Below are 14058 nucleotides of genomic sequence, written 5' to 3' on the forward strand. Positions count from 1 at the left end.
GGAGACATATGAGAAAGTGTTGTGAAGTTCCAACAAACATGAAGCATTACATAGGCACGTCATTTGCAGAACAGCTTGTATGATCCCCACTTGGAATTTGTATTAACCCTTTCCAATGCACTGTCTGACCTCTGAAGATATTATGATTTAAGGCTGTACAGCTTTGATGTTGGAAGACATCTGTCAAGGTTCTCTTACTGTTTATTGCCAGCCTCTCTGCTGTCGGAGCCTATCCAACGTATTACCTCATGCAGTACTGGCTCTAGCCAGCAGATAGTGCTGTTGTATAATGGCAGAAAAAGAGTAAGCCCCCTAGGAAAACCAGGATACAAATTGGATTGGAAGGGTTAAAGGGGTTGTCCCGCGCCGAAACGGTTTTTTTTTTTTTCAACCCCCCCCCCCCCCCCCCGTTCGGCGCGAGACAACCCCGATGCAGGGGTTAAAAAAGAACACCGCACAGCGCTTACCTGAATCCCCGCGCTCCGGTGACTTCTTACTTACCTGCTGAAGATGGCCGCCGGGATCTTCTCCCTCGGTGGACCGCAGGGCTTCTGTGCGGTCCATTGCCGATTCCAGCCTCCTGATTGGCTGGAATCAGCACGTGACGGGGCAGAGCTACCAGGAGCTGGTCTCCGGCACGAGCGGCCCTATTGAGAAAACAAGAAGACCGGACTGCGCAAGCGCGTCTAATCCGGCGATTAGACGCTGAAAATTAGACGGCTCCATGGAAACGAGGACGCCAGCAACGGAGCAGGTAAGTGAAAAACTTCTGATAACTTCTGTATGGCTCATAATTAATGCACAATGTACATTACAAAGTGCATTAATATGGCCATACAGACGTGTATAGACCCACTTGCTTTCGCAGGACAACCCCTTTAATGATGTTTTTAAGTACTGAAATCCCCAAATCCGAAGCTCTACTAGACAAGGCACTTAAAAAAACACCATTGGCAAATTTATTTTGGTTGTCGCAAGTCCCAGCTTAAAGTGAATGTCTATCTTTTAACGTCATTTTGATTTTTTAACTCCTTAAGGAGTGTTTCAGTCCCAAAGGACCAGACCCTTTATACTGATTTTACATATGTGGTGGTTTTATGACCCTTTTTTTCTTTCTTCTTGAGTTGCTAAAATTATTTTTTGCTGCGTTTTCTTTTCATGACATATACTGTTGTTTTTTTGATACCTTTTAGCACTGAATGCTTTACATTTTTTTGCTCTATTAGGCCTTAGTCACACGGGCGTTTTTTCCCGCGATTTGCGGATCGCATGACGGATGCGCATCCGCAAATCGCATGACCGGGCCGAAAAATCGCCCGAAAAAAACTGCTCCTAGCCGCGTTTCAATAGAAACAGGCCGGAGCTGTCCAGCGCATTGAATTCAATGGAGCCGGCAATACAGCCGGCTCCATTGAAAGCAATGCGCTGCGGGGCGATCTCACGATGAATTGTCGGGAAGGGCTTAAATATATAAGCCCTTCCCTGCAATTCATCCAGAAATGTGTAAAAATAAAAAAATATATATACTCACCTTGTCCCGGCAGACGGAGTTTAACCGCGGCCGCCGGCAGTTCTCCTGAACTGCTCTCTCTAGTATTCAGCAGCCGGGGATTTAAAATCCCCACCTGCTGAATGAACTGCCTCTGATTGGTCACAGCCTGACCAATCAGAGGCAGCTCTCAGTCACACCCATTCATGAATTCATGAATGGGTGAGTGAGTGCTGCCTCTGATTGGCTCAGCGCTGAGCCAATCAGAGGCAGCACTCACTCACCCATTGATTTCTCTACTATATGTTCTCAATGGGGTCGGTGCTGCTGCCGCCGGCCCCATTGAGCGCATATAGAGAAGAGAACAGGAATCGCAGATCGCAGATAGGTGCGATCTGCGATTTCTGTTCTATAATTTATCGGACGAGCGCATAAAAAGCGCTCATGTGTCCGATACCATTGCAAAGCAATGGTTTTATAAAATCGCCGGACGCATGCGCATGCGCAAATCGCGCGAAAAAACGCCCGTCTGACTAAGCCCTTAGAGGTAATGTGTACAGAAAGGTATTTTTTAATTCATATTTTCTGATTTTTTTTAAATTTGCATATTTACGCTAAAATAAAACAGGAATGGGATGCCCATTTTGTTTCAGATTTTTTGCTATAAAATTTGTATAGTCTCAGATTACAGGGTGGCTGTGGCAATTGTTTAGGTTGGTGTGACGGTGAGTCTATTTTTACATATATTTGTAATTTATTCTGTCATATTTTTACTTATTTTTGGTATATATAAGAAGGTTATTTAAAAAGAATGACCAAATTTGGGATTTTAGCCCTGTGTGGCGCAGAGTGTTAACCCCTTGAGTGGCACGCCCGGAAAAGTTCCGTGACGAGCTCCACTGCTCATAGTGACATAGCCCGGAAGATTTCCGGGCTATGTATCACTATGGGAGCTGCAGAGCACAATGCCACAAGCTGTGACAGTGTGCTCTGCCTGCACAGACCCACAGAGAACAAAGCAAGGGCTTTGAAAAACCAGCAGAAGATATTGCCGACATGTCGGCAATGTCCTGCTTTGTTTACAGGTTGCCATAGAGACCATCGGCTTGTCAGAAGCAAGCCGATGGTCTCTGTGGCAGGGAGAGCTGGTTGTTAGCTGTCAGAGGACAGCTAGGTACTAGCTCTAACAGCAGAGATCAGAGAAAACCTCCGATCTCTGCTGTGTTAACCCTTTACATGCTGCAGTCTATGTGACTGCAGCATGTAAAGGGCTGTCACTGCAGCATGTAAAGGGCTGTCACCATCGGACCCCTGGAATGTGATCAGGGGTCCTGATGGGTCCCCGTGGAAGTCCCCTAAAGGGACAAGAAAAAAAAAAAATTAAAAAAAAAAAAAGTAAAAAAATTATTAAAAAAATTAAAAAAACACTTGTCTCCCTTTACTTTGTAAAAAATCAAAAATACAATCACACATGTGGTATCCGTGTGCGTCGTAATGACCCAGAGAAGAAAGTTAATACATTATTTAACCCCTTAATGACATGGCCCCTTTTTTCTTTTTTCCCCATTTCTTTTTTTCCTCCCCCCTGTTTAAAAAATCACAACTTGTCCCGCAAAAAACAAGCCCTTATATGGCCATGTCAATGGAAAAATGAAAAGGTTATGGCTCTTGAGACGCAACTGCAAAACTAGTTGAAATTCAATGATTAGACCATTTTAAAAAACCTGCCCTGGTGGGCACGACAGGGTGGTAGGAAACCTGCCACTCAAGGGGTTAAAGCAGAAGAAATGTCATTCAATAGCTGAGGGCTGCCTCTGTCTGGTCACAGTTCTCAGCCAATCAGAGGCAGCACTCACTCATCCATTCATAAATTCATGAATGGGTAAATGAGAGCTGCCTCTGATTGGCTGAGGGCTGGGACCAATCAGAGGCAGCCCATTCAGCAGGCGGGGATTTTAAATCCCCATCTGCTGAATACTACAGAAAGCAGTTCAGGAGAAGCACCGGCTGGATGCGGCTGATCTCCAGCAGCTGCAAAAAGGTGGGTATATAATTTTATTTTTTACACCTTTTTAGGATGCTTTTCAGGGAAGGACTTATGTTTGAAGCCCTTCCCTAAAAATTAATACAGCGTTTGCTGGCAGCCCATTGCTTTCAATGGAGCCGGCTGTATTGCCGGCTCCATTGAATTCAATGGGAGAACATCGTTCTCCTCTGCCACAGCTGTCACAGCTGTGGCAGAGGAGAACAATCTTTAGTATATGTTCTCAATGGGGCCGGCGCTGCTGCCGCTGGCCCCATTGAGCACATATACAAGAACAACGATTTGCGCAGAACACAGTTACATGCGTTCTTTGAATCGTTGTGACATATAATTTTCGGTCCATCCGCTTAAAAAATGGACATGTGACCGCTCCCATTGCAAAGCATTGGGTATATATAGGTGCGGGTCGCAAGCGCACCTGCAAATCGGGCTTACAAACGCCCACATGACTGAGCTCTGAAAGCGGTGCAGAATAAGTTGGCGCTATAGAAATAACAAGATTTATTTTATTTAATAACAAACTACAAAAGACAGGTACACAATCCATGCGTTACTGAAAAGAGGAAGGTTCAACGTTTTTTATGACATACCAGTATAATTTTCTGCCACATTATAGCGCATTTTCATGAGACATGCATGGGTGACCAGCGCTTTTCTGTTTGCGCATACAACCAAATTCAACCAATTTTCTGTGCCACTCGTAAATTCGCTTGTGATGCGGTGGCTGTTTTTGGAATTAATGCCAGAATTCACGTTGCACTTGAACAATGGATTCACACTTAGCAAACTCAAGCACACAAAATGATTTCTCCTCTGGTATTGCCATCTTCAGATGAACTATAAACAACAGCATTGCAGCGTGACAGAAAATGGAGCTTACTGGCAAGTCATAAAAACTTTGAACCTTCCTCTTTTCAGTGATGTGCAGATTATATAGCTGTCTTTTGTAGTTTGCTTCTAAATCCCCAAATCTGCACCTGTTTTTTTTTTAATATCTCTGCATATGTCCTCCATGATGTCATATAAGACCTCTGTGGGACATTCACAATGTCCTTTTTTTTCATTTCTCAGTTTCCTACTCTAATTGGGCATCCATAGGAGCCCTAGTTACAGGGGTAAAACATCCCCCTATAGTGACATTAGTCACTGGCAGAGCTGGGCTGGGGTCTCGTAAGATCCAGCAGCTTTGCTACATCGGGGGTCTCTAGTGGTCACATGATCGCCGGGTCCTATAGAGAAGATGGGACTGCCACTTACTCTATTGTCTACTTGACACTTATTAAGCATTACATAGGGTGGAAAAGAGAAGGCAGAAGTGTTTCTCTCTTCTCCTCTGGGTCCTCAGCAGTCTTTGAGAGCTGAACACCTAAAATACTCCTATTAGATTGCAGGAGCCTTAAACCCGAAGCATAAATTTACAATGACGAGGGAATAAAGCCCAGACCCAAGTGCCATATTTTTACAGCACTTGATCCTTAATAGGTTAATCTAGATAGTGTGGCTAGAAATTAGAGTATACTTTTAGCTTCAAAAGACTTTTGATGAGTTGTAGTAGTTTGTCAGAAGTTTTGATTGGCTTTGGTCCAGGTGTTGAGACTTCTGTAAATCAGTGAAATGAAGGGCGTACTGTGTCCCTCTGGTTGTTACAGTTCTGTTCAGCTGTCCTTGGACATGAAAGCCAAGTGGTGTATGGACTGATATTCTTTCTAAGTACCCTAAACCACTAACCATGCTTCTCCAAGGATCAGCCAAGCAGAATCCGAAACAACTTGCGAGCCATAGCACTTCTTCCCATTCATTTCAGTGATTGATGGGATTCTCAGCATCCAGACCTTCATCAATCAAAACTTCTGACATATCAATATGACATGTCGAAGGTTTTCTATAACTGGAGGTATACTTTAACTTTGTACTGATTCATTTTTTCATTTAGTTTTCGTGATACAGAGCTCCAATTCCCCTGCATGGACATAGATTTAAAACATAACATGTTATCACTGAATCAGAGAAATGGAGTTCCCACCAGCACGAGGATGTATTCAAAAATCAATCCGCACAGAAGTATGGACCTAAAATATAATGTTAAATGGTGGACATGGTCTTTACAGTAACCCACTTATTTTGGATTTTACTATTTAACAAACTAGCTTATGTCTGTATAGCTCAAGCTTATGGCTGGATCCATTCTTCCATCCCATCTTCACTTAGGTTCATAGCTATAGGAGGTGCACAGGTAGAAGTTGCCCCTAAACTTTGGTGTCTGAGGAGACTCAGAAGTCACCTGAGAAGACAGCAGTATTATAAAAGGTACATGGTTACTAGGGGCTTGGAAAAGATTATGCATTGAGGTCTAGGGGGCTTCAGATTCGTGGGACTATTAAGTTGAGTTGTGCAGCATTGAACTCAGTTGTGGTCTGCAATCACAGAAAATGGTTGTTACTTACTAAGTGAGGAGTGCATATAGATGCATCCTCTTACCATGCAGGTAGCTGCCTACCAAATGGAGGAGTGAATTACACCTGTGCAGGACACCGATGAGACAGCCACTCGCACTGCCTCTTGATATAGAGGGGGGTGGATGCTTGGCATTTACTCCAACACATAGTGGATACAAAGTGCCAGACCATTCTGATATATGTAGTTCACCATGCAGACCAGCAACCTATTAATGACGCCTTGATAATTCGGCGGGTTGCCCTGCATTTCCATCAGTGAACCACATTGATACTGCCACCCTGGGCTCCCCCTGGAGTCTTAATGCCACACTGCATGTGAATGATAGATAATAAATGCAAGGCATTGGTTGGATTTTGGCCAAGATACATGAGTTGTGGTCTGCGGAGTTATTTAGAACAGAAGTGATGATGATGTAGCTGTGGTGATAATCATACATCCTACTGTGTATATGTGTTCACTTTTGATGATTTAGATCCCAGTTTTGGTTTCCGTATCTTCTATGTGCTCTTCGGTTGCAGACAGCTTCCTTTCTACATTCCATTAACAGGTTGACTACACACTGTGACATTCCTAAGCACTGTCTGCTGATGATGAATTTCCTTACCAAACTATTTGTCAAGACTGATAATATCATGTTGTATTCCCAGTGACAAGTGTAGGTGAATTGAGGCTTTTAGGAAATTCCTTTTCGAGCATGACAATTGAGTTGTACCACTAGGGAGGATGTGTCGTCAGGCTCTTTATTATCTTTTTATTGCATTGATACACAAGGCTTGGATGTTTGATGTAGTCAGTAAAATGGTTTCAATGTGACCATATCCGCAAAACGTAGAAGAAACAGTAATTATACTATGCTCTCTTTTCAGGTTCTCCATATCAGACTGCACATTACTGGCCCTCTTTAGTGAATGCTAGTTATAGACTAATTCTTGCACAATCTTTTCTTCCAAGATAATCAGAATTTATAACCTAACCCTTGGAAACCACCGTTAATTATATGGTTAAAATCAGAGAATATATCTGAGTGTTGTATGGTAAATAATTGTTAGGTCCAACCGGCATGTCATAGGTTGGGTCAAAACTGGACGCGTACATACACATACAAAATAAAAACATGGATAATGCAAATTTAAGAAGGAAACACCAAAAGCGAAAACAAGGAGTCTAGCCATAACTCTACTAATACGAGAAGACCCTACCTATAAGACGAGCAATGGTCCTGATGAGGGTAGCCCCACATCCGGAACCCGGGGTGACCCTGACTTTCCCTAGATGGTGAGGGAATAGTAGCAAAATAAGATGGCACTGTAATATATAGAACCACTAATGCAGGAAATAAGATGTACAAACATCTCAGATAAAGAAGAAGAACAAAAGTAGACTTATCTTTACAGAGATGCAGCTCCAACTCAGGAGCCATCGACAAGACACAACCTCCAAACATAAAGTATAACCAGCACCCTCTGTTTGGAAGAGCTGGTCTAAATCGCCAAACAATACTGACTGACTGGCGGAGCAGCCAACTACCTCAACTAGTCAATTAATTACTTAGCAGCAAAAATTAGTTAACTGCCCACTGACCAGTGCTAATCGAAAGTGAACATGTGCCGACACAGTGCATTACGTTGGCTGAGGACTACACTGCAACACCAACCTGGACCCACGACCGTCCGACAGCCTCACCATGACATTACTGTAGTGTTGAAAGTTTAGGTTATATAACCAATTATCTGACAGATCTCATCAATGTGGCTGATTGGCCTTAAACACTCCCAGAGCCTATGTGCAACTTAAAAAATGTGTATCCAGATATCTGGGCAGGCAGAATATTCGTAAGTCTGAACTAAAAACATCAACCACGATCAGTTTGCACTTTCTCTGCACAAAATTGAAGAAGTTGTCCAGGACTTCTACTACTGATGACTTATTTTCAGGAGAGGTTATCAATAGTTGATCAGTGGGGACTGACACTTGCAATCCCCGTCGATCAGCTGTTCACTGGGCCACCGTTAACATGGAGAGTGTTGGAACCAGATAAAGCTGTTAACTTTGCAGCTGCCTGGGTTGGTACTGCAGGTACAGCTCCTGTTGCATTCGGAACCCAAGCGCCAGACCTCCAACTATTTATGACCTATCGTGAGGATATATAATCGGTAGTAAAAGTCCCAGACAACTCTTTTAACAGAACAAAATTATATCAATTTTGGCCCAAGAGAACATTCCATATTTTGTATTTTCACTGGACAAAACTGCTCATAATATTTTGTTTCAAGAATTGTCCATAAACTTGTCAGAATGAATAAAACCTAGTCTTAAGAAGCCCAAGCCCCAGAGACAGCCTATAAGCAAGAGTTTAAGGGGTACACTTTTTGTCAAAGCTTAATTCCCCCTCAAATTCCCCTTTACCAATCTTACAGAACCCCTGGCTCTGTGCACATTATCAGATGTACTATGCTGCCACTTTTGTTCCTACTTAACTGCATTCTACAAGTTCTTGCTGCTAACTACCAACTGACAGGTTCCTGATGGCACTACTGCACTGTGCCCAACAGACTCTCTGACCGACCATAAGACCCTCTGAGCTCCTCCTATTTATAACCTGGCGCTTCCTAGGGCACAACCCATGTGGTGCAACATTACAACGCCACAGATTCTGCACAGATGACACCTGACCTCGACCAACGTGTGTGCCCACTGCTACACAGTATTATTGCCTTAAAGGCACATTGCACATTAAAGTGACCCTCTGGGCCTGTGGCGAGCATATTTGCACATACGGTCATCTGCAGCCACCCTTGGGGCTTATATGGGCATATTACATGCTGTAGCCCAATTGATTTGCATTTGGGGTTCTCAGACCTGCGTTTTTCACTAACGTATTTACGCTTGTGAAGAAAAATCATCACATCCTATTTTGGTTCATATTATGGACCAAATAGCCCACTGAAGGTATTGTGGAAACATGTAGTGACTACACATGATGCATGCATATTGAGGGCTTAAACAGATGAGCATTAGAGTTGAGCGAACATACTCTGCCGAGTATTAGCGTACCGTGTTCGACCCCGCCCCAGTTTTCGGTTCCTCCCCGCTGTGATGTGCCTGTTTTGGCCCCTCCCCACCGCGACGCAGCGCACGCGTCAATGACAAATTTTTGGGCTGGGGGAGAGATAGAGAAAGAAAGAGAGAGAGAGAGAGGGAGGAAGGGAGAGGGAGAGGGAGAGAGAGAGGGAGAGAGAGAGAGAGAGAGAGAGAGAGAGAGAGAGAGAGAAAAGGTCGGCACCTGGCGTCCCACATACAAAAAATGCTCGAGTCTCCCATTGTAGTCAATTGGGTTCGTTACTCGAGTAGAGCTCTCAAATTTTACGAAAAGCTCGACTCAAATAACGCGGACCCGAGCATTTGGGTGCTCGCTCATCTCTAATGAGCAGATATCACAATATGCTCACTCCTGCGCAATTGTTTGTGCAGTGAACGAATGTATTTTGCACACTGCCTGTGCAAATACTGAGTGTATGTGCACAGGCATCACTCGTTCACACGGGCACAAAAAAAGAAGTGTGAATGAACCTGTTGAAATGAATGGGTTCTATTCTCCGCATTTAGGCCCCCTAGGTCTTAAACACATGAGCGTGTATTTGTCCCGTTATGCGGACGTGATAATCAATGGTTTCATTTTCACCAGCAGGATTCTCACCCGAGAAAAGATAGGACTTGTCTTATTTTGCCCGCACGTATTTAATATTACCAGCGGGAAAGACAGGGAAGGACCTATCTTCTTGCTGTTTTTTTTCCAAACTCCTGCGCTATGGCCCAGAGTTTGAACAGCCCAAGGAGAAAAAAAACCTGTATGCTCATGTGAAGCCAGTCTTAGGGCTTTTTCACACAACTGCATTTGCGCATGTTTTTGCATGTGTAACATATACGGGCGCTAAACACGAAGAATAGAACCCACTGATTTCTCAATAAGCCTCTAGACAGGAATATGACATTCCCGTTCCCCCAACATTGTGCTCTCAGAAGCGTATTTTATTGCAGTCTAGTATAGAGCCAGCACACAGGGGCGTTTCACAGCTCATTGAACCCACCGCCCTGACTACCCTTCAGGCTGATAAACTTCTGTTAATTCAGAAGTTGTCTGTTGGCCTTTTGGTCACACATCGTCACCTTTGCTCATTGATACAAAATTGTTAGTTTGGACAGAAAATTTGTAATAATGACAACATTCTATATATGTAGTATTGGTACAAATGTAGTAATATTAAGGGCAGCTTCCAATCTAACCAGCCATCTGGCTTTTTATCCTCCAGTGCTAGAGTGAAATGCTGGAGGGAAACTGATGCCAGAACTGATCTTAGCATTTTCTGTAGGACAATTGCAGATGTCCGGGGCATCAGTGTTGAGGCCAAATGTCCCCGTGCACCAGATACAAAAATGTTTCATGCAGAGTTTTATATCCAGCTATGGATGCTGAACTGGTCCAAAACGTCTACCGAAATTGCACCAGTTATTTACGTCTCCGACGTGAAACCAACCACTGGCCAGACAATACTAATGAATGCGAACCCAGCCTTAAGCCAGTTTCACACAAACGTTAGCTCAATTGGGTATGCCTTAGCCCAACTTTTGTGCACTATGAGCAATACATTTTTGTGCTCGTATCGGTGTATTTTACTGCACTTTTTCTGCAAGCAGAAATATTAAATACTACTCACAGCAGTTCAGGAGAACTACCGGCCGGCCGCGGCTGAACTCCGGCTGCCGGGACCAGGTGAGTATATATATTTTTTTTGTTTTTACACATTTCTGGATGAATTTCTGGGAAGGGCTTATATTTTTAAGCCCTTCCCGAAAATTCATCGTGCGGATGCCGGCAGCCCATTGCTTTCAATGGAGTCGGCTGTATTGCCGCTCCATTGAATTCAATGGGCAAACATCATTCTTCTCTGCCACAGCTGTGGCAGAGGAGAATGATTTGTCTACTGTATGTCCTCAATGGGGTCGGCTGCTGCCGCCGGCCCCGTTGAGCGCATATAGAGAAGAGAACAGGAATCGCAGATCGCAGATAGGTGCGATCTGCGATTTCTGTTCTATAATTTATCGGACGAGCGCATAAAAAGCGCTCATGTGTCCGATACCATTGCAAAGCAATGGTTTTATAAAATCGCCGGACGCATGCGCATGTGCAAATCGCGCAAAAAAAACGCCCGTGTGACTGAGGCCTAAGGCTAACTACTCGAGCGAGTAGTGCCTTAACCGAGTATCCTCCCGCTCGTCTCTAAAGATTCAGGGGCCGGCGGTGGGCGGGGGAAAGCGGGGAGGAACGGAGGGGAGATCTCTCTCTCCCTCCCGCTCCCCTCTGCTCACCGCTGCAACTCACCTGACACCCGCGCTGGCACCCGAATCTTTACAGACGAGCGGGAGGATACTCGGCTAAGGCACTACTCGCTCGAGTAGTTAGCCTTAGCGAGTATACTCGCTCATCTCTATTTATGACTTTTCTATGCCAGAGTTTTGGCATACAGCTATAAGTAAGTGTCCCTGTTTGTCTAAATTTATACAACCTATTGGATGACTTTGAGTCAAAATTTTGGTGCAATTTCACATTGTCGCATTCAAACCACACCAATTTTCTGAATAATTCCTTCCCCATCAAGCAAGTTACACCCTGTATTTTACTCAAATTAGTAAATCTGACCCATTAACAGTCTGTTGAATATTCAGCTATAAGAAATATCCTACCAAAAGCTAAGGTCCAAAACCAAAGACCTTTCAATGAGCCTGTAGTCATCATGGTTAGCATGGTAGGGTCATTAGTGAAAGTATTTCCTATTACAGATATTACGATTAGCGTTGAGGGAACCAAAATAGCTGAACCCTGTTTCGGGTCGCACTTTGCTAATAGTTCAGTTTGACACAAACCCAAATCTCAGGTGGTTTGTCTTGACCAAATTATTCATCATCCTCTTCCTCTTCCATTCAAACTAATTTTAACCAAACCAAACTTTTGTCCAAATTTGCCAAACCAGTTGTACCAAACTTTTGAAAAGTTTGCTCATCACTAATTATGGCGCCCAACAAAATGTGTATTTCTTTAAACAGATTACTATGTAGATCATGACGCCACTTCACGCAGAAGATGATGGTGTCTTCAGGAAACAGGCTAGAAGGACCACTGAGATGTTTACCAGAAGAGTAATAAGACTTTGCACGATGGACAATCAAGTCTAAAAATGATTCCATTTGGCTTAAAACATGTCTTCTTTCAGTTTGAGACCATGTATATAGGCAGTTAAAATAATTTGTCTTGTGTAGTCTTATTCTTGACAGAATGATACAACTCCACAGCCTCCACAACAGGATGTTTTGAGGTATCGGGTCCTCATTGACATTGTTGTGCATCCTGTCACATACGATATATTAACTTGTTTAGTATGAGGAAGATCTTCTCACGCTGTTCTCAGTAAAAAAAAATATTGCTCATCTCATCCCTCCAAGGGACCACTGACAAATAGCCTCCTGTTGTCTACATCCTCTCTCCTGAGGTTAATGATTAAGGAGTTCAGAAGGTTAATTCTTAGTGATACTGTTGTCTGCAGTCACAGCAGATGTTAGTGTGGTTTTCATGTTCCTATCAAACTCTAATGCCTCATTCTTCACACTATACGACCCTGAGTATTGTTATGTGGTACATTCCACTTTCCCTGGTTTATCTTAACACAGTCATGTAACGCTATCCAATTCTACAGGGAGCACCAATGTAAGATACTACAGGCTGATGTCATGTTTCTCTTAAACATTGTTTCAAAATTTTTAATTCAACTTTGATCTTTCAGATTGCTCAGGTTTCTTAGATCATTAAGAAACTATATTTAAATCTTATTTTTTTACTAAAACAGGTTGATATGTATTCATAGACAGATAAGGTGGAATATGTCATAGCGGTCTATAGTAATGACATGATGTCATAAGGAACAATTAGGCTCAGAGATGCCACCATGAGGATTTTTAAGAACACATTGGATGAAAAAAGTAGGTTTAGGTTAATGAATGTTGAGAAAATATGTCTTGTTGAATCATCAAAAGAAGTATTAATTTATGTTTTTCAGTTATTTATTATACTCAAGTCCAGAAATGTGGAAAAGCTTCACATGTCTATATAAAGGACATTATAAGTGCATGTCCCCAGATGGCAAAGTATTGCAGATGCAGCAATGCCCCGTTCTTGGTAGAAGAAGGAATGCAATATCCAGAGACAGCAGACTAAAAAGAAGTGGACTCACGCCGTGTGACTGCAATGCCCAATGAAAACAAGCTGTCACACCTATGGTCCTGGATAGCCTTGAATTAAGAATCAGGTTCCAGATTGGATATCCTTTCCAGCTGATAGACATCCGCAAAGAGAGGGCGCTCGGTGTACTCCTCAAAGATCCTAAATGGCCTCGGTCATAGTGATAGTACAGAAAAAAGAAAAAATGGATAAATCCAAGAAATCAAAGGTATAGGTGTAATAAAAATAAAACTGGAGTGAATGAGATGATTAAAATCCAAACCTACTCCTTGGGGAGGGGGTAGTGAAACTCGCTTAACCGCTCTACATCCGGATAGCTCATCAGATGTCAATATCCATTCATTCAAAACGGACGCTGTAGACACCAGTCGGGAAGACCCAAATTTGTATCATCAGGCAAGTTCAGAAATAGATGCAACATATTTCAGTGCAAGGCTTGCACCTTCTTTTAGCACCATTCTCTAAGAAGTCTTGAGAAACTTAACAAGTGTGCCTAAGGGTGCATTCACACGAACGTATATCGGCTCGGTTTTCACGCCGAGCCGATATACGTCGTCCTCATCTGCAGGGGGGGGGGGGATGGAAGAGCCAGGAGCAGGAACTGAGCTCCCGCCCCCTCTCTGCCTCCTCTCCGCCCCTCTGCACTATTTGCAATGAGAGGAGGTGGGGCAGGGGCGGGGCTAAGTTCTGAGAATTAGCCCCACCCCTGTCCCCCCTCTCCCCATTGCAAATAGTGCAGAGGGGCGGAGAGGGGGCGGGAGCTCAGTTCCTGCTCCT

General features: G+C 43.5%; 1 long non-coding RNA gene across 1 annotated transcript in view; it reads left to right on the plus strand.

Moving 5' to 3' along the window:
• The first annotated feature begins 293 nt into the window (after window positions 1-293).
• Window positions 294-14058, plus strand: part of LOC136580895 (uncharacterized) — a 261801-nt gene continuing 248036 nt past the window's right edge. Inside the window, exon 1 of the long non-coding RNA XR_010787025.1 lies at window positions 294-346. This is a non-coding gene — a long non-coding RNA (uncharacterized lncRNA). The remainder of the gene's footprint in view (window positions 347-14058) is intronic.

Source organism: Eleutherodactylus coqui, chromosome 10 (genome assembly GCF_035609145.1).
Source record: "Eleutherodactylus coqui strain aEleCoq1 chromosome 10, aEleCoq1.hap1, whole genome shotgun sequence".
In the NCBI taxonomy this organism is placed as follows: Eukaryota; Metazoa; Chordata; class Amphibia; order Anura; family Eleutherodactylidae; genus Eleutherodactylus; species Eleutherodactylus coqui.